At 45.7% G+C, this 15,280-nt stretch overlaps 38 non-coding genes across 38 annotated transcripts; all 38 read left to right on the forward strand.

Annotated features, from left to right (window-relative positions):
* The first annotated feature begins 353 nt into the window (after positions 1 to 353).
* trnad-guc (transfer RNA aspartic acid (anticodon GUC)) lies at positions 354 to 425 on the forward strand. The gene has a single exon. It is a non-coding gene; the product is annotated as a tRNA-Asp (tRNA).
* Positions 426 to 538: 113 nt separating this feature from the next.
* trnag-gcc (transfer RNA glycine (anticodon GCC)) lies at positions 539 to 609 on the forward strand. Its single transcript has one exon. It is a non-coding gene; the product is annotated as a tRNA-Gly (tRNA).
* A 551-nt stretch (positions 610 to 1,160) lies between these two features.
* On the forward strand, positions 1,161 to 1,232 carry trnad-guc (transfer RNA aspartic acid (anticodon GUC)). The gene has a single exon. It is a non-coding gene; the product is annotated as a tRNA-Asp (tRNA).
* Positions 1,233 to 1,344: 112 nt separating this feature from the next.
* On the forward strand, positions 1,345 to 1,415 carry trnag-gcc (transfer RNA glycine (anticodon GCC)). Its single transcript has one exon. It is a non-coding gene; the product is annotated as a tRNA-Gly (tRNA).
* A 553-nt stretch (positions 1,416 to 1,968) lies between these two features.
* On the forward strand, positions 1,969 to 2,040 carry trnad-guc (transfer RNA aspartic acid (anticodon GUC)). The gene has a single exon. It is a non-coding gene; the product is annotated as a tRNA-Asp (tRNA).
* A 110-nt stretch (positions 2,041 to 2,150) lies between these two features.
* On the forward strand, positions 2,151 to 2,221 carry trnag-gcc (transfer RNA glycine (anticodon GCC)). Its single transcript has one exon. It is a non-coding gene; the product is annotated as a tRNA-Gly (tRNA).
* A 553-nt stretch (positions 2,222 to 2,774) lies between these two features.
* On the forward strand, positions 2,775 to 2,846 carry trnad-guc (transfer RNA aspartic acid (anticodon GUC)). Its single transcript has one exon. It is a non-coding gene; the product is annotated as a tRNA-Asp (tRNA).
* A 111-nt stretch (positions 2,847 to 2,957) lies between these two features.
* Positions 2,958 to 3,028, forward strand: trnag-gcc (transfer RNA glycine (anticodon GCC)). Its single transcript has one exon. It is a non-coding gene; the product is annotated as a tRNA-Gly (tRNA).
* Positions 3,029 to 3,581: 553 nt separating this feature from the next.
* trnad-guc (transfer RNA aspartic acid (anticodon GUC)) lies at positions 3,582 to 3,653 on the forward strand. Its single transcript has one exon. It is a non-coding gene; the product is annotated as a tRNA-Asp (tRNA).
* A 111-nt stretch (positions 3,654 to 3,764) lies between these two features.
* Positions 3,765 to 3,835, forward strand: trnag-gcc (transfer RNA glycine (anticodon GCC)). The gene has a single exon. It is a non-coding gene; the product is annotated as a tRNA-Gly (tRNA).
* Positions 3,836 to 4,388: 553 nt separating this feature from the next.
* trnad-guc (transfer RNA aspartic acid (anticodon GUC)) lies at positions 4,389 to 4,460 on the forward strand. Its single transcript has one exon. It is a non-coding gene; the product is annotated as a tRNA-Asp (tRNA).
* Positions 4,461 to 4,571: 111 nt separating this feature from the next.
* On the forward strand, positions 4,572 to 4,642 carry trnag-gcc (transfer RNA glycine (anticodon GCC)). The gene has a single exon. It is a non-coding gene; the product is annotated as a tRNA-Gly (tRNA).
* A 553-nt stretch (positions 4,643 to 5,195) lies between these two features.
* On the forward strand, positions 5,196 to 5,267 carry trnad-guc (transfer RNA aspartic acid (anticodon GUC)). Its single transcript has one exon. It is a non-coding gene; the product is annotated as a tRNA-Asp (tRNA).
* Positions 5,268 to 5,378: 111 nt separating this feature from the next.
* Positions 5,379 to 5,449, forward strand: trnag-gcc (transfer RNA glycine (anticodon GCC)). Its single transcript has one exon. It is a non-coding gene; the product is annotated as a tRNA-Gly (tRNA).
* A 553-nt stretch (positions 5,450 to 6,002) lies between these two features.
* On the forward strand, positions 6,003 to 6,074 carry trnad-guc (transfer RNA aspartic acid (anticodon GUC)). The gene has a single exon. It is a non-coding gene; the product is annotated as a tRNA-Asp (tRNA).
* A 112-nt stretch (positions 6,075 to 6,186) lies between these two features.
* Positions 6,187 to 6,257, forward strand: trnag-gcc (transfer RNA glycine (anticodon GCC)). Its single transcript has one exon. It is a non-coding gene; the product is annotated as a tRNA-Gly (tRNA).
* Positions 6,258 to 6,811: 554 nt separating this feature from the next.
* On the forward strand, positions 6,812 to 6,883 carry trnad-guc (transfer RNA aspartic acid (anticodon GUC)). The gene has a single exon. It is a non-coding gene; the product is annotated as a tRNA-Asp (tRNA).
* A 111-nt stretch (positions 6,884 to 6,994) lies between these two features.
* trnag-gcc (transfer RNA glycine (anticodon GCC)) lies at positions 6,995 to 7,065 on the forward strand. The gene has a single exon. It is a non-coding gene; the product is annotated as a tRNA-Gly (tRNA).
* Positions 7,066 to 7,618: 553 nt separating this feature from the next.
* On the forward strand, positions 7,619 to 7,690 carry trnad-guc (transfer RNA aspartic acid (anticodon GUC)). The gene has a single exon. It is a non-coding gene; the product is annotated as a tRNA-Asp (tRNA).
* Positions 7,691 to 7,801: 111 nt separating this feature from the next.
* On the forward strand, positions 7,802 to 7,872 carry trnag-gcc (transfer RNA glycine (anticodon GCC)). Its single transcript has one exon. It is a non-coding gene; the product is annotated as a tRNA-Gly (tRNA).
* A 553-nt stretch (positions 7,873 to 8,425) lies between these two features.
* On the forward strand, positions 8,426 to 8,497 carry trnad-guc (transfer RNA aspartic acid (anticodon GUC)). Its single transcript has one exon. It is a non-coding gene; the product is annotated as a tRNA-Asp (tRNA).
* A 111-nt stretch (positions 8,498 to 8,608) lies between these two features.
* On the forward strand, positions 8,609 to 8,679 carry trnag-gcc (transfer RNA glycine (anticodon GCC)). The gene has a single exon. It is a non-coding gene; the product is annotated as a tRNA-Gly (tRNA).
* A 554-nt stretch (positions 8,680 to 9,233) lies between these two features.
* On the forward strand, positions 9,234 to 9,305 carry trnad-guc (transfer RNA aspartic acid (anticodon GUC)). The gene has a single exon. It is a non-coding gene; the product is annotated as a tRNA-Asp (tRNA).
* Positions 9,306 to 9,416: 111 nt separating this feature from the next.
* Positions 9,417 to 9,487, forward strand: trnag-gcc (transfer RNA glycine (anticodon GCC)). Its single transcript has one exon. It is a non-coding gene; the product is annotated as a tRNA-Gly (tRNA).
* A 553-nt stretch (positions 9,488 to 10,040) lies between these two features.
* On the forward strand, positions 10,041 to 10,112 carry trnad-guc (transfer RNA aspartic acid (anticodon GUC)). The gene has a single exon. It is a non-coding gene; the product is annotated as a tRNA-Asp (tRNA).
* Positions 10,113 to 10,223: 111 nt separating this feature from the next.
* On the forward strand, positions 10,224 to 10,294 carry trnag-gcc (transfer RNA glycine (anticodon GCC)). The gene has a single exon. It is a non-coding gene; the product is annotated as a tRNA-Gly (tRNA).
* Positions 10,295 to 10,847: 553 nt separating this feature from the next.
* On the forward strand, positions 10,848 to 10,919 carry trnad-guc (transfer RNA aspartic acid (anticodon GUC)). Its single transcript has one exon. It is a non-coding gene; the product is annotated as a tRNA-Asp (tRNA).
* A 111-nt stretch (positions 10,920 to 11,030) lies between these two features.
* Positions 11,031 to 11,101, forward strand: trnag-gcc (transfer RNA glycine (anticodon GCC)). Its single transcript has one exon. It is a non-coding gene; the product is annotated as a tRNA-Gly (tRNA).
* A 553-nt stretch (positions 11,102 to 11,654) lies between these two features.
* Positions 11,655 to 11,726, forward strand: trnad-guc (transfer RNA aspartic acid (anticodon GUC)). Its single transcript has one exon. It is a non-coding gene; the product is annotated as a tRNA-Asp (tRNA).
* A 111-nt stretch (positions 11,727 to 11,837) lies between these two features.
* trnag-gcc (transfer RNA glycine (anticodon GCC)) lies at positions 11,838 to 11,908 on the forward strand. Its single transcript has one exon. It is a non-coding gene; the product is annotated as a tRNA-Gly (tRNA).
* A 553-nt stretch (positions 11,909 to 12,461) lies between these two features.
* trnad-guc (transfer RNA aspartic acid (anticodon GUC)) lies at positions 12,462 to 12,533 on the forward strand. Its single transcript has one exon. It is a non-coding gene; the product is annotated as a tRNA-Asp (tRNA).
* A 111-nt stretch (positions 12,534 to 12,644) lies between these two features.
* trnag-gcc (transfer RNA glycine (anticodon GCC)) lies at positions 12,645 to 12,715 on the forward strand. Its single transcript has one exon. It is a non-coding gene; the product is annotated as a tRNA-Gly (tRNA).
* Positions 12,716 to 13,268: 553 nt separating this feature from the next.
* Positions 13,269 to 13,340, forward strand: trnad-guc (transfer RNA aspartic acid (anticodon GUC)). Its single transcript has one exon. It is a non-coding gene; the product is annotated as a tRNA-Asp (tRNA).
* Positions 13,341 to 13,451: 111 nt separating this feature from the next.
* Positions 13,452 to 13,522, forward strand: trnag-gcc (transfer RNA glycine (anticodon GCC)). Its single transcript has one exon. It is a non-coding gene; the product is annotated as a tRNA-Gly (tRNA).
* Positions 13,523 to 14,075: 553 nt separating this feature from the next.
* Positions 14,076 to 14,147, forward strand: trnad-guc (transfer RNA aspartic acid (anticodon GUC)). The gene has a single exon. It is a non-coding gene; the product is annotated as a tRNA-Asp (tRNA).
* Positions 14,148 to 14,258: 111 nt separating this feature from the next.
* Positions 14,259 to 14,329, forward strand: trnag-gcc (transfer RNA glycine (anticodon GCC)). The gene has a single exon. It is a non-coding gene; the product is annotated as a tRNA-Gly (tRNA).
* A 553-nt stretch (positions 14,330 to 14,882) lies between these two features.
* Positions 14,883 to 14,954, forward strand: trnad-guc (transfer RNA aspartic acid (anticodon GUC)). The gene has a single exon. It is a non-coding gene; the product is annotated as a tRNA-Asp (tRNA).
* Positions 14,955 to 15,066: 112 nt separating this feature from the next.
* On the forward strand, positions 15,067 to 15,137 carry trnag-gcc (transfer RNA glycine (anticodon GCC)). The gene has a single exon. It is a non-coding gene; the product is annotated as a tRNA-Gly (tRNA).
* Positions 15,138 to 15,280: the final 143 nt, after the last annotated feature.

Consider the following 15,280-nt stretch of genomic DNA (forward strand, 5'->3'; position numbering starts at 1 on the left):
CCATTGTAGATGTCCAGGTGTGAGGTGATTACTTTGTGCAAGGCTTTAGTTGTTAAAAGGGAAACGATAACCAACTAGTCAGTGAAACTGTCTTGAGTTTGGCATTTTGACAATGTCCTGGGACATCCCACAAACGCGTCACCTTCTAATACGATTGTGTGGCCTGTGAGTGGTATAGAGCGAAATCGATTAATGTACGTGTTCGTGAGAGTCCCAGCATTCCATAGAGGGGTCACAGCAGCTCTAACCATTCAGTCTATACAGATTTTTTGTTAGAAGGGTTAAAGCCCAACACTGCAAACTTATGGTTTGTACCAATGCTCCACGTTTTTTCAAAGGTCCAACACACCAGCTCCTCGTTAGTATAGTGGTGAGTATCCCCGCCTGTCACGCGGGAGACCGGGGTTCAATTCCCCGACGGGGAGAAAGGACTGCTTTTTTTAAGGTGAACAATGTAGCTGAGCCCACAAATCGAAACAGTATGCTTGGAGAATAAAGCTTTATGATACGATTTCCGGCCTTTTCTCAGTATTCCAAGGCATTGGTTGTTCAGTGGTAGAATTCTCGCCTGCCACGCGGGAGGCCCGGGTTCGATTCCCGGCCAATGCAGGATTTTTGAACATGTAATTTCGTGAAGTATGCAAACCCCCTGAGGAAGAAATCTGTGTTCGATTGCCAGGCCAACAGAAATCTCTGTTGTTCTTGGTCGAAATCTCAACTGACTCTTGAAAAATCTCACTTTGCTTTCGTTTTCAGTTTGGACATTCACTCATTCTCAGGAGACTTTGGTGAATCCATTGTAGATGTCCAGTGTGTGAGGTGATTTACTTTGTGCAAGGCTTTAGTTGTTAAAAGGGAAACGAGTAACCAACTAGTCAGTACAACTGTCTTGAGTTTGGCATTTGTGACAATGTCCTGGGACATCCCACAAACGCGTCACCTTCTAACTACGATTGTGTGGCCTGTGAGTGGTATAGAGCGAAATCGATTCCATGTACGTGTTCGTGAGAGTCCCAGCATTCCATAGAGGGGTCACAGCAGCTTCTAGCTCTAACCATTCAGTCTATACAGATGTTTTTGTTAGAAGGGTTAAAGCCCAACACTGCAAACTTATGGTTTGTACCAATGCTCCACGTTTTTCAAAGGTCCAACACACCAGCTCCTCGTTAGTATAGTGGTGAGTATCCCCGCCTGTCACGCGGGAGACCGGGGTTCAATTCCCCGACGGGGAGAAAGGACTGCCTTTTTTTAAGGTGAACAATGTAGCTGAGCCCACAAATCGAAACGTATGCTTGGAGATAAAGCTTTATGATACGATTTCCGGCCTTTTCTCAGTATTCCAAGGCATTGGTTGTTCAGTGGTAGAATTCTCGCCTGCCACGCGGGAGGCCCGGGTTCGATTCCCGGCCAATGCAGGATGTTTTGAACATGTAATTTCGTGAAGTATGCAAACCCCTGAGGAAGAAATCTGTGTTCGATTGCCAGGCCAACAGAAATCTCTGTTGTTCTTGGTCGAAATCTCAACTGACTCTTGAAAAATCTCACTTTGCTTTCGTTTTCAGTTTGGACATTCACTCATTCTCAGGAGACTTTGGTGAATCCATTGTAGATGTCCAGTGTGTGAGGTGATTTACTTTGTGCAAGGCTTTAGTTGTTAAAAGGGAAACCAGTAACCAACTAGTCAGTGACAACTGTCTTGAGTTTGGCATTTGTGACAATGTCCTGGGACATCCCACAAACGCGTCACCTTCTAACTACGATTGTGTGGCCTGTGAGTGGTATAGAGCGAAATCGATTCCATGTACGTGTTCGTGAGAGTCCCAGCATTCCATAGAGGGGTCACAGCAGCTTCTAGCTCTAACCATTCAGTCTATACAGATGTTTTTGTTAGAAGGGTTAAAGCCCAACACTGCAAACTTATGGTTTGTACCAATGCTCCACGTTTTTTCAAAGGTCCAACACACCAGCTCCTCGTTAGTATAGTGGTGAGTATCCCCGCCTGTCACGCGGGAGACCGGGGTTCAATTCCCCGACGGGGAGAAAGGACTGCTTTTTTTAAGGTGAACAATGTAGCTGAGCCCACAAATCGAAACATATGCTTGGAGATAAGCTTTATGATACGATTTCCGGCCTTTTCTCAGTATTCCAAGGCATTGGTTGTTCAGTGGTAGAATTCTCGCCTGCCACGCGGGAGGCCCGGGTTCGATTCCCGGCCAATGCAGGATGTTTTGAACATGTAATTTCGTGAAGTATGCAAACCCCTGAGGAAGAAATCTGTGTTCGATTGCCAGGCCAACAGAAATCTCTGTTGGTCTTGGTCGAAATCTCAACTGACTCTTGAAAAATCTCACTTTGCTTTCGTTTTCAGTTTGGACATTCACTCATTCTCAGGAGACTTTGGTGAATCCATTGTAGATGTCCAGTGTGTGAGGTGATTTACTTTGTGCAAGGCTTTAGTTGTTAAAAGGGAAACCAGTAACCAACTAGTCAGTGACAACTGTCTTGAGTTTGGCATTTGTGACAATGTCCTGGGACATCCCACAAACGCGTCACCTTCTAACTACGATTGTGTGGCCTGTGAGTGGTATAGAGCGAAATCGATTCCATGTACGTGTTCGTGAGAGTCCCAGCATTCCATAGAGGGGTCACAGCAGCTTCTAGCTCTAACCATTCAGTCTATACAGATGTTTTTGTTAGAAGGGTTAAAGCCCAACACTGCAAACTTATGGTTTGTACCAATGCTCCACGTTTTTTCAAAGGTCCAACACACCAGCTCCTCGTTAGTATAGTGGTGAGTATCCCCGCCTGTCACGCGGGAGACCGGGGTTCAATTCCCCGACGGGGAGAAAGGACTGCTTTTTTTAAGGTGAACAATGTAGCTTAGCCCACAAATCGAAACATATGCTTGGAGATAAAGCTTTATGATACGATTTCCGGCCTTTTCTCAGTATTCCAAGGCATTGGTTGTTCAGTGGTAGAATTCTCGCCTGCCACGCGGGAGGCCCGGGTTCGATTCCCGGCCAATGCAGGATGTTTTGAACATGTAATTTCGTGAAGTATGCAAACCCCTGAGGAAGAAATCTGTGTTCGATTGCCAGGCCAACAGAAATCTCTGTTGGTCTTGGTCGAAATCTCAACTGACTCTTGAAAAATCTCACTTTGCTTTCGTTTTCAGTTTGGACATTCACTCATTCTCAGGAGACTTTGGTGAATCCATTGTAGATGTCCAGTGTGTGAGGTGATTTACTTTGTGCAAGGCTTTAGTTGTTAAAAGGGAAACCAGTAACCAACTAGTCAGTGACAACTGTCTTGAGTTTGGCATTTGTGACAATGTCCTGGGACATCCCACAAACGCGTCACCTTCTAACTACGATTGTGTGGCCTGTGAGTGGTATAGAGCGAAATCGATTCCATGTACGTGTTCGTGAGAGTCCCAGCATTCCATAGAGGGGTCACAGCAGCTTCTAGCTCTAACCATTCAGTCTATACAGATGTTTTTGTTAGAAGGGTTAAAGCCCAACACTGCAAACTTATGGTTTGTACCAATGCTCCACGTTTTTTCAAAGGTCCAACACACCAGCTCCTCGTTAGTATAGTGGTGAGTATCCCCGCCTGTCACGCGGGAGACCGGGGTTCAATTCCCCGACGGGGAGAAAGGACTGCTTTTTTTAAGGTGAACAATGTAGCTGAGCCCACAAATCCAAACATATGCTTGGAGATAAAGCTTTATGATACGATTTCCGGCCTTTTCTCAGTATTCCAAGGCATTGGTTGTTCAGTGGTAGAATTCTCGCCTGCCACGCGGGAGGCCCGGGTTCGATTCCCGGCCAATGCAGGATGTTTTGAACATGTAATTTCGTGAAGTATGCAAACCCCTGAGGAAGAAATCTGTGTTCGATTGCCAGGCCAACAGAAATCTCTGTTGGTCTTGGTCGAAATCTCAACTGACTCTTGAAAAATCTCACTTTGCTTTCGTTTTCAGTTTGGACATTCACTCATTCTCAGGAGACTTTGGTGAATCCATTGTAGATGTCCAGTGTGTGAGGTGATTTACTTTGTGCAAGGCTTTAGTTGTTAAAAGGGAAACCAGTAACCAACTAGTCAGTGACAACTGTCTTGAGTTTGGCATTTGTGACAATGTCCTGGGACATCCCACAAACGCGTCACCTTCTAACTACGATTGTGTGGCCTGTGAGTGGTATAGAGCGAAATCGATTCCATGTACGTGTTCGTGAGAGTCCCAGCATTCCATAGAGGGGTCACAGCAGCTTCTAGCTCTAACCATTCAGTCTATACAGATGTTTTTGTTAGAAGGGTTAAAGCCCAACACTGCAAACTTATGGTTTGTACCAATGCTCCACGTTTTTTCAAAGGTCCAACACACCAGCTCCTCGTTAGTATAGTGGTGAGTATCCCCGCCTGTCACGCGGGAGACCGGGGTTCAATTCCCCGACGGGGAGAAAGGACTGCTTTTTTTAAGGTGAACAATGTAGCTGAGCCCACAAATCCAAACATATGCTTGGAGATAAAGCTTTATGATACGATTTCCGGCCTTTTCTCAGTATTCCAAGGCATTGGTTGTTCAGTGGTAGAATTCTCGCCTGCCACGCGGGAGGCCCGGGTTCGATTCCCGGCCAATGCAGGATGTTTTGAACATGTAATTTCGTGAAGTATGCAAACCCCTGAGGAAGAAATCTGTGTTCGATTGCCAGGCCAACAGAAATCTCTGTTGGTCTTGGTCGAAATCTCAACTGACTCTTGAAAAATCTCACTTTGCTTTCGTTTTCAGTTTGGACATTCACTCATTCTCAGGAGACTTTGGTGAATCCATTGTAGATGTCCAGTGTGTGAGGTGATTTACTTTGTGCAAGGCTTTAGTTGTTAAAAGGGAAACCAGTAACCAACTAGTCAGTGACAACTGTCTTGAGTTTGGCATTTGTGACAATGTCCTGGGACATCCCACAAACGCGTCACCTTCTAACTACGATTGTGTGGCCTGTGAGTGGTATAGAGCGAAATCGATTCCATGTACGTGTTCGTGAGAGTCCCAGCATTCCATAGAGGGGTCACAGCAGCTTCTAGCTCTAACCATTCAGTCTATACAGATGTTTTTGTTAGAAGGGTTAAAGCCCAACACTGCAAACTTATGGTTTGTACCAATGCTCCACGTTTTTTCAAAGGTCCAACACACCAGCTCCTCGTTAGTATAGTGGTGAGTATCCCCGCCTGTCACGCGGGAGACCGGGGTTCAATTCCCCGACGGGGAGAAAGGACTGCTTTTTTTAAGGTGAACAATGTAGCTGAGCCCACAAATCCAAACATATGCTTGGAGATAAAGCTTTATGATACGATTTCCGGCCTTTTCTCAGTATTCCAAGGCATTGGTTGTTCAGTGGTAGAATTCTCGCCTGCCACGCGGGAGGCCCGGGTTCGATTCCCGGCCAATGCAGGATGTTTTGAACATGTAATTTCGTGAAGTATGCAAACCCCTGAGGAAGAAATCTGTGTTCGATTGCCAGGCCAACAGAAATCTCTGTTGGTCTTGGTCGAAATCTCAACTGACTCTTGAAAAATCTCACTTTGCTTTCGTTTTCAGTTTGGACATTCACTCATTCTCAGGAGACTTTGGTGAATCCATTGTAGATGTCCAGTGTGTGAGGTGATTTACTTTGTGCAAGGCTTTAGTTGTTAAAAGGGAAACCAGTAACCAACTAGTCAGTGACAACTGTCTTGAGTTTGGCATTTGTGACAATGTCCTGGGACATCCCACAAACGCGTCACCTTCTAACTACGATTGTGTGGCCTGTGAGTGGTATAGAGCGAAATCGATTCCATGTACGTGTTCGTGAGAGTCCCAGCATTCCATAGAGGGGTCACAGCAGCTTCTAGCTCTAACCATTCAGTCTATACAGATGTTTTTGTTAGAAGGGTTAAAGCCCAACACTGCAAACTTATGGTTTGTACCAATGCTCCACGTTTTTTCAAAGGTCCAACACACCAGCTCCTCGTTAGTATAGTGGTGAGTATCCCCGCCTGTCACGCGGGAGACCGGGGTTCAATTCCCCGACGGGGAGAAAGGACTGCCTTTTTTTAAGGTGAACAGTGTAGCTGAGCCCACAAATCGAAACATATGCTTGGAGATAAAGCTTTATGATACGATTTCCGGCCTTTTCTCAGTATTCCAAGGCATTGGTTGTTCAGTGGTAGAATTCTCGCCTGCCACGCGGGAGGCCCGGGTTCGATTCCCGGCCAATGCAGGATGTTTTGAACATGTAATTTCGTGAAGTATGCAAACCCCTGAGGAAGAAATCTGTGTTCGATTGCCAGGCCAACAGAAATCTCTGTTGGTCTTGGTCGAAATCTCAACTGACTCTTGAAAAATCTCACTTTGCTTTCGTTTTCAGTTTGGACATTCACTCATTCTCAGGAGACTTTGGTGCAATCCATTGTAGATGTCCAGTGTGTGAGGTGATTTACTTTGTGCAAGGCTTTAGTTGTTAAAAGGGAAACCAGTAACCAACTAGTCAGTGACAACTGTCTTGAGTTTGGCATTTGTGACAATGTCCTGGGACATCCCACAAACGCGTCACCTTCTAACTACGATTGTGTGGCCTGTGAGTGGTATAGAGCGAAATCGATTCCATGTACGTGTTCGTGAGAGTCCCAGCATTCCATAGAGGGGTCACAGCAGCTTCTAGCTCTAACCATTCAGTCTATACAGATGTTTTTGTTAGAAGGGTTAAAGCCCAACACTGCAAACTTATGGTTTGTACCAATGCTCCACGTTTTTTCAAAGGTCCAACACACCAGCTCCTCGTTAGTATAGTGGTGAGTATCCCCGCCTGTCACGCGGGAGACCGGGGTTCAATTCCCCGACGGGGAGAAAGGACTCCTTTTTTTAAGGTGAACAGTGTAGCTTAGCCCACAAATCGAAACATATGCTTGGAGATAAAGCTTTATGATACGATTTCCGGCCTTTTCTCAGTATTCCAAGGCATTGGTTGTTCAGTGGTAGAATTCTCGCCTGCCACGCGGGAGGCCCGGGTTCGATTCCCGGCCAATGCAGGATGTTTTGAACATGTAATTTCGTGAAGTATGCAAACCCCTGAGGAAGAAATCTGTGTTCGATTGCCAGGCCAACAGAAATCTCTGTTGGTCTTGGTCGAAATCTCAACTGACTCTTGAAAAATCTCACTTTGCTTTCGTTTTCAGTTTGGACATTCACTCATTCTCAGGAGACTTTGGTCAATCCATTGTAGATGTCCAGTGTGTGAGGTGATTTACTTTGTGCAAGGCTTTAGTTGTTAAAAGGGAAACCAGTAACCAACTAGTCAGTGACAACTGTCTTGAGTTTGGCATTTGTGACAATGTCCTGGGACATCCCACAAACGCGTCACCTTCTAACTACGATTGTGTGGCCTGTGAGTGGTATAGAGCGAAATCGATTCCATGTACGTGTTCGTGAGAGTCCCAGCATTCCATAGAGGGGTCACAGCAGCTTCTAGCTCTAACCATTCAGTCTATACAGATGTTTTTGTTAGAAGGGTTAAAGCCCAACACTGCAAACTTATGGTTTGTACCAATGCTCCACGTTTTTTCAAAGGTCCAACACACCAGCTCCTCGTTAGTATAGTGGTGAGTATCCCCGCCTGTCACGCGGGAGACCGGGGTTCAATTCCCCGACGGGGAGAAAGGACTCCTTTTTTTAAGGTGAACAGTGTAGCTTAGCCCACAAATCGAAACATATGCTTGGAGATAAAGCTTTATGATACGATTTCCGGCCTTTTCTCAGTATTCCAAGGCATTGGTTGTTCAGTGGTAGAATTCTCGCCTGCCACGCGGGAGGCCCGGGTTCGATTCCCGGCCAATGCAGGATGTTTTGAACATGTAATTTCGTGAAGTATGCAAACCCCTGAGGAAGAAATCTGTGTTCGATTGCCAGGCCAACAGAAATCTCTGTTGGTCTTGGTCGAAATCTCAACTGACTCTTGAAAAATCTCACTTTGCTTTCGTTTTCAGTTTGGACATTCACTCATTCTCAGGAGACTTTGGTCAATCCATTGTAGATGTCCAGTGTGTGAGGTGATTTACTTTGTGCAAGGCTTTAGTTGTTAAAAGGGAAACCAGTAACCAACTAGTCAGTGACAACTGTCTTGAGTTTGGCATTTGTGACAATGTCCTGGGACATCCCACAAACGCGTCACCTTCTAACTACGATTGTGTGGCCTGTGAGTGGTATAGAGCGAAATCGATTCCATGTACGTGTTCGTGAGAGTCCCAGCATTCCATAGAGGGGTCACAGCAGCTTCTAGCTCTAACCATTCAGTCTATACAGATGTTTTTGTTAGAAGGGTTAAAGCCCAACACTGCAAACTTATGGTTTGTACCAATGCTCCACGTTTTTTCAAAGGTCCAACACACCAGCTCCTCGTTAGTATAGTGGTGAGTATCCCCGCCTGTCACGCGGGAGACCGGGGTTCAATTCCCCGACGGGGAGAAAGGACTCCTTTTTTTAAGGTGAACAGTGTAGCTTAGCCCACAAATCGAAACATATGCTTGGAGATAAAGCTTTATGATACGATTTCCGGCCTTTTCTCAGTATTCCAAGGCATTGGTTGTTCAGTGGTAGAATTCTCGCCTGCCACGCGGGAGGCCCGGGTTCGATTCCCGGCCAATGCAGGATGTTTTGAACATGTAATTTCGTGAAGTATGCAAACCCCTGAGGAAGAAATCTGTGTTCGATTGCCAGGCCAACAGAAATCTCTGTTGGTCTTGGTCGAAATCTCAACTGACTCTTGAAAAATCTCACTTTGCTTTCGTTTTCAGTTTGGACATTCACTCATTCTCAGGAGACTTTGGTGCAATCCATTGTAGATGTCCAGTGTGTGAGGTGATTTACTTTGTGCAAGGCTTTAGTTGTTAAAAGGGAAACCAGTAACCAACTAGTCAGTGACAACTGTCTTGAGTTTGGCATTTGTGACAATGTCCTGGGACATCCCACAAACGCGTCACCTTCTAACTACGATTGTGTGGCCTGTGAGTGGTATAGAGCGAAATCGATTCCATGTACGTGTTCGTGAGAGTCCCAGCATTCCATAGAGGGGTCACAGCAGCTTCTAGCTCTAACCATTCAGTCTATACAGATGTTTTTGTTAGAAGGGTTAAAGCCCAACACTGCAAACTTATGGTTTGTACCAATGCTCCACGTTTTTTCAAAGGTCCAACACACCAGCTCCTCGTTAGTATAGTGGTGAGTATCCCCGCCTGTCACGCGGGAGACCGGGGTTCAATTCCCCGACGGGGAGAAAGGACTCCTTTTTTTAAGGTGAACAGTGTAGCTTAGCCCACAAATCGAAACATATGCTTGGAGATAAAGCTTTATGATACGATTTCCGGCCTTTTCTCAGTATTCCAAGGCATTGGTTGTTCAGTGGTAGAATTCTCGCCTGCCACGCGGGAGGCCCGGGTTCGATTCCCGGCCAATGCAGGATGTTTTGAACATGTAATTTCGTGAAGTATGCAAACCCCTGAGGAAGAAATCTGTGTTCGATTGCCAGGCCAACAGAAATCTCTGTTGGTCTTGGTCGAAATCTCAACTGACTCTTGAAAAATCTCACTTTGCTTTCGTTTTCAGTTTGGACATTCACTCATTCTCAGGAGACTTTGGTCAATCCATTGTAGATGTCCAGTGTGTGAGGTGATTTACTTTGTGCAAGGCTTTAGTTGTTAAAAGGGAAACCAGTAACCAACTAGTCAGTGACAACTGTCTTGAGTTTGGCATTTGTGACAATGTCCTGGGACATCCCACAAACGCGTCACCTTCTAACTACGATTGTGTGGCCTGTGAGTGGTATAGAGCGAAATCGATTCCATGTACGTGTTCGTGAGAGTCCCAGCATTCCATAGAGGGGTCACAGCAGCTTCTAGCTCTAACCATTCAGTCTATACAGATGTTTTTGTTAGAAGGGTTAAAGCCCAACACTGCAAACTTATGGTTTGTACCAATGCTCCACGTTTTTTCAAAGGTCCAACACACCAGCTCCTCGTTAGTATAGTGGTGAGTATCCCCGCCTGTCACGCGGGAGACCGGGGTTCAATTCCCCGACGGGGAGAAAGGACTCCTTTTTTTAAGGTGAACAGTGTAGCTTAGCCCACAAATCGAAACATATGCTTGGAGATAAAGCTTTATGATACGATTTCCGGCCTTTTCTCAGTATTCCAAGGCATTGGTTGTTCAGTGGTAGAATTCTCGCCTGCCACGCGGGAGGCCCGGGTTCGATTCCCGGCCAATGCAGGATGTTTTGAACATGTAATTTCGTGAAGTATGCAAACCCCTGAGGAAGAAATCTGTGTTCGATTGCCAGGCCAACAGAAATCTCTGTTGGTCTTGGTCGAAATCTCAACTGACTCTTGAAAAATCTCACTTTGCTTTCGTTTTCAGTTTGGACATTCACTCATTCTCAGGAGACTTTGGTCAATCCATTGTAGATGTCCAGTGTGTGAGGTGATTTACTTTGTGCAAGGCTTTAGTTGTTAAAAGGGAAACCAGTAACCAACTAGTCAGTGACAACTGTCTTGAGTTTGGCATTTGTGACAATGTCCTGGGACATCCCACAAACGCGTCACCTTCTAACTACGATTGTGTGGCCTGTGAGTGGTATAGAGCGAAATCGATTCCATGTACGTGTTCGTGAGAGTCCCAGCATTCCATAGAGGGGTCACAGCAGCTTCTAGCTCTAACCATTCAGTCTATACAGATGTTTTTGTTAGAAGGGTTAAAGCCCAACACTGCAAACTTATGGTTTGTACCAATGCTCCACGTTTTTTCAAAGGTCCAACACACCAGCTCCTCGTTAGTATAGTGGTGAGTATCCCCGCCTGTCACGCGGGAGACCGGGGTTCAATTCCCCGACGGGGAGAAAGGACTCCTTTTTTTAAGGTGAACAGTGTAGCTTAGCCCACAAATCGAAACATATGCTTGGAGATAAAGCTTTATGATACGATTTCCGGCCTTTTCTCAGTATTCCAAGGCATTGGTTGTTCAGTGGTAGAATTCTCGCCTGCCACGCGGGAGGCCCGGGTTCGATTCCCGGCCAATGCAGGATGTTTTGAACATGTAATTTCGTGAAGTATGCAAACCCCTGAGGAAGAAATCTGTGTTCGATTGCCAGGCCAACAGAAATCTCTGTTGGTCTTGGTCGAAATCTCAACTGACTCTTGAAAAATCTCACTTTGCTTTCGTTTTCAGTTTGGACATTCACTCATTCTCAGGAGACTTTGGTCAATCCATTGTAGATGTCCAGTGTGTGAGGTGATTTACTTTGTGCAAGGCTTTAGTTGTTAAAAGGGAAACCAGTAACCAACTAGTCAGTGACAACTGTCTTGAGTTTGGCATTTGTGACAATGTCCTGGGACATCCCACAAACGCGTCACCTTCTAACTACGATTGTGTGGCCTGTGAGTGGTATAGAGCGAAATCGATTCCATGTACGTGTTCGTGAGAGTCCCAGCATTCCATAGAGGGGTCACAGCAGCTTCTAGCTCTAACCATTCAGTCTATACAGATGTTTTTGTTAGAAGGGTTAAAGCCCAACACTGCAAACTTATGGTTTGTACCAATGCTCCACGTTTTTTCAAAGGTCCAACACACCAGCTCCTCGTTAGTATAGTGGTGAGTATCCCCGCCTGTCACGCGGGAGACCGGGGTTCAATTCCCCGACGGGGAGAAAGGACTCCTTTTTTTAAGGTGAACAGTGTAGCTTAGCCCACAAATCGAAACATATGCTTGGAGATAAAGCTTTATGATACGATTTCCGGCCTTTTCTCAGTATTCCAAGGCATTGGTTGTTCAGTGGTAGAATTCTCGCCTGCCACGCGGGAGGCCCGGGTTCGATTCCCGGCCAATGCAGGATGTTTTGAACATGTAATTTCGTGAAGTATGCAAACCCCTGAGGAAGAAATCTGTGTTCGATTGCCAGGCCAACAGAAATCTCTGTTGGTCTTGGTCGAAATCTCAACTGACTCTTGAAAAATCTCACTTTGCTTTCGTTTTCAGTTTGGACATTCACTCATTCTCAGGAGACTTTGGTCAATCCATTGTAGATGTCCAGTGTGTGAGGTGATTTACTTTGTGCAAGGCTTTAGTTGTTAAAAGGGAAACCAGTAACCAACTAGTCAGTGACAACTGTCTTGAGTTTGGCATTTGTGACAATGTCCTGGGACATCCCACAAACGCGTCACCTTCTAACTACGATTGTGTGGCCTGTGAGTGGTATAGAGCGAAATCGATTCCATGTACGTGTTCGTGAGAGTCCCAGCATTCCATAGAGGGGTCACAGCAGCTTCTAGCTCTAACCATTCAGTCTATACAGATGTTTTTGTTAGAAGGGTTAAAGCCCAACACTGCAAACTTATGGTTTGTACCAATGCTCCACGTTTTTTCAAAGGTCCAACACACCAGCTCCTCGTTAGTATAGTGGTGAGTATCCCCGCCTGTCACGCGGGAGACCGGGGTTCAATTCCCCGACGGGGAGAAAGGACTCCTTTTTTTAAGGTGAACAGTGTAGCTTAGCCCACAAATCGAAACATATGCTTGGAGATAAAGCTTTATGATACGATTTCCGGCCTTTTCTCAGTATTCCAAGGCATTGGTTGTTCAGTGGTAGAATTCTCGCCTGCCACGCGGGAGGCCCGGGTTCGATTCCCGGCCAATGCAGGATGTTTTGAACATGTAATTTCGTGAAGTATGCAAACCCCTGAGGAAGAAATCTGTGTTCGATTGCCAGGCCAACAGAAATCTCTGTTGGTCTTGGTCGAAATCTCAACTGACTCTTGAAAAATCTCACTTTGCTTTCGTTTTCAGTTTGGACATTCACTCATTCTCAGGAGACTTTGGTCAATCCATTGTAGATGTCCAGTGTGTGAGGTGATTTACTTTGTGCAAGGCTTTAGTTGTTAAAAGGGAAACCAGTAACCAACTAGTCAGTGACAACTGTCTTGAGTTTGGCATTTGTGACAATGTCCTGGGACATCCCACAAACGCGTCACCTTCTAACTACGATTGTGTGGCCTGTGAGTGGTATAGAGCGAAATCGATTCCATGTACGTGTTCGTGAGAGTCCCAGCATTCCATAGAGGGGTCACAGCAGCTTCTAGCTCTAACCATTCAGTCTATACAGATGTTTTTGTTAGAAGGGTTAAAGCCCAACACTGCAAACTTATGGTTTGTACCAATGCTCCACGTTTTTTCAAAGGTCCAACACACCAGCTCCTCGTTAGTATAGTGGTGAGTATCCCCGCCTGTCACGCGGGAGACCGGGGTTCAATTCCCCGACGGGGAGAAAGGACTCCTTTTTTTAAGGTGAACAGTGTAGCTTAGCCCACAAATCGAAACATATGCTTGGAGATAAAGCTTTATGATACGATTTCCGGCCTTTTCTCAGTATTCCAAGGCATTGGTTGTTCAGTGGTAGAATTCTCGCCTGCCACGCGGGAGGCCCGGGTTCGATTCCCGGCCAATGCAGGATGTTTTGAACATGTAATTTCGTGAAGTATGCAAACCCCTGAGGAAGAAATCTGTGTTCGATTGCCAGGCCAACAGAAATCTCTGTTGGTCTTGGTCGAAATCTCAACTGACTCTTGAAAAATCTCACTTTGCTTTCGTTTTCAGTTTGGACATTCACTCATTCTCAGGAGACTTTGGTCAATCCATTGTAGATGTCCAGTGTGTGAGGTGATTTACTTTGTGCAAGGCTTTAGTTGTTAAAAGGGAAACCAGTAACCAACTAGTCAGTGACAACTGTCTTGAGTTTGGCATTTGTGACAATGTCCTGGGACATCCCACAAACGCGTCACCTTCTAACTACGATTGTGTGGCCTGTGAGTGGTATAGAGCGAAATCGATTCCATGTACGTGTTCGTGAGAGTCCCAGCATTCCATAGAGGGGTCACAGCAGCTTCTAGCTCTAACCATTCAGTCTATACAGATGTTTTTGTTAGAAGGGTTAAAGCCCAACACTGCAAACTTATGGTTTGTACCAATGCTCCACGTTTTTTCAAAGGTCCAACACACCAGCTCCTCGTTAGTATAGTGGTGAGTATCCCCGCCTGTCACGCGGGAGACCGGGGTTCAATTCCCCGACGGGGAGAAAGGACTCCTTTTTTTAAGGTGAACAGTGTAGCTTAGCCCACAAATCGAAACATATGCTTGGAGATAAAGCTTTATGATACGATTTCCGGCCTTTTCTCAGTATTCCAAGGCATTGGTTGTTCAGTGGTAGAATTCTCGCCTGCCACGCGGGAGGCCCGGGTTCGATTCCCGGCCAATGCAGGATGTTTTGAACATGTAATTTCGTGAAGTATGCAAACCCCTGAGGAAGAAATCTGTGTTCGATTGCCAGGCCAACAGAAATCTCTGTTGGTCTTGGTCGAAATCTCAACTGACTCTTGAAAAATCTCACTTTGCTTTCGTTTTCAGTTTGGACATTCACTCATTCTCAGGAGACTTTGGTCAATCCATTGTAGATGTCCAGTGTGTGAGGTGATTTACTTTGTGCAAGGCTTTAGTTGTTAAAAGGGAAACCAGTAACCAACTAGTCAGTGACAACTGTCTTGAGTTTGGCATTTGTGACAATGTCCTGGGACATCCCACAAACGCGTCACCTTCTAACTACGATTGTGTGGCCTGTGAGTGGTATAGAGCGAAATCGATTCCATGTACGTGTTCGTGAGAGTCCCAGCATTCCATAGAGGGGTCACAGCAGCTTCTAGCTCTAACCATTCAGTCTATACAGATGTTTTTGTTAGAAGGGTTAAAGCCCAACACTGCAAACTTATGGTTTGTACCAATGCTCCACGTTTTTTCAAAGGTCCAACACACCAGCTCCTCGTTAGTATAGTGGTGAGTATCCCCGCCTGTCACGCGGGAGACCGGGGTTCAATTCCCCGACGGGGAGAAAGGACTGCCTTTTTTTAAGGTGAACAGTGTAGCTTAGCCCACAAATCGAAACATATGCTTGGAGATAAAGCTTTATGATACGATTTCCGGCCTTTTCTCAGTATTCCAAGGCATTGGTTGTTCAGTGGTAGAATTCTCGCCTGCCACGCGGGAGGCCCGGGTTCGATTCCCGGCCAATGCAGGATGTTTTGAACATGTAATTTCGTGAAGTATGCAAACCCCTGAGGAAGAAATCTGTGTTCGATTGCCAGGCCAACAGAAATCTCTGTTGGTCTTGGTCGAAATCTCAACTGACTCTTGAAAAATCTCACTTTGCTTTCGTTT

Source organism: Oncorhynchus kisutch, unplaced genomic scaffold, assembly GCF_002021735.2.
Source record: "Oncorhynchus kisutch isolate 150728-3 unplaced genomic scaffold, Okis_V2 scaffold1905, whole genome shotgun sequence".
Lineage (NCBI taxonomy): Eukaryota > Metazoa > Chordata > Actinopteri > Salmoniformes > Salmonidae > Oncorhynchus > Oncorhynchus kisutch.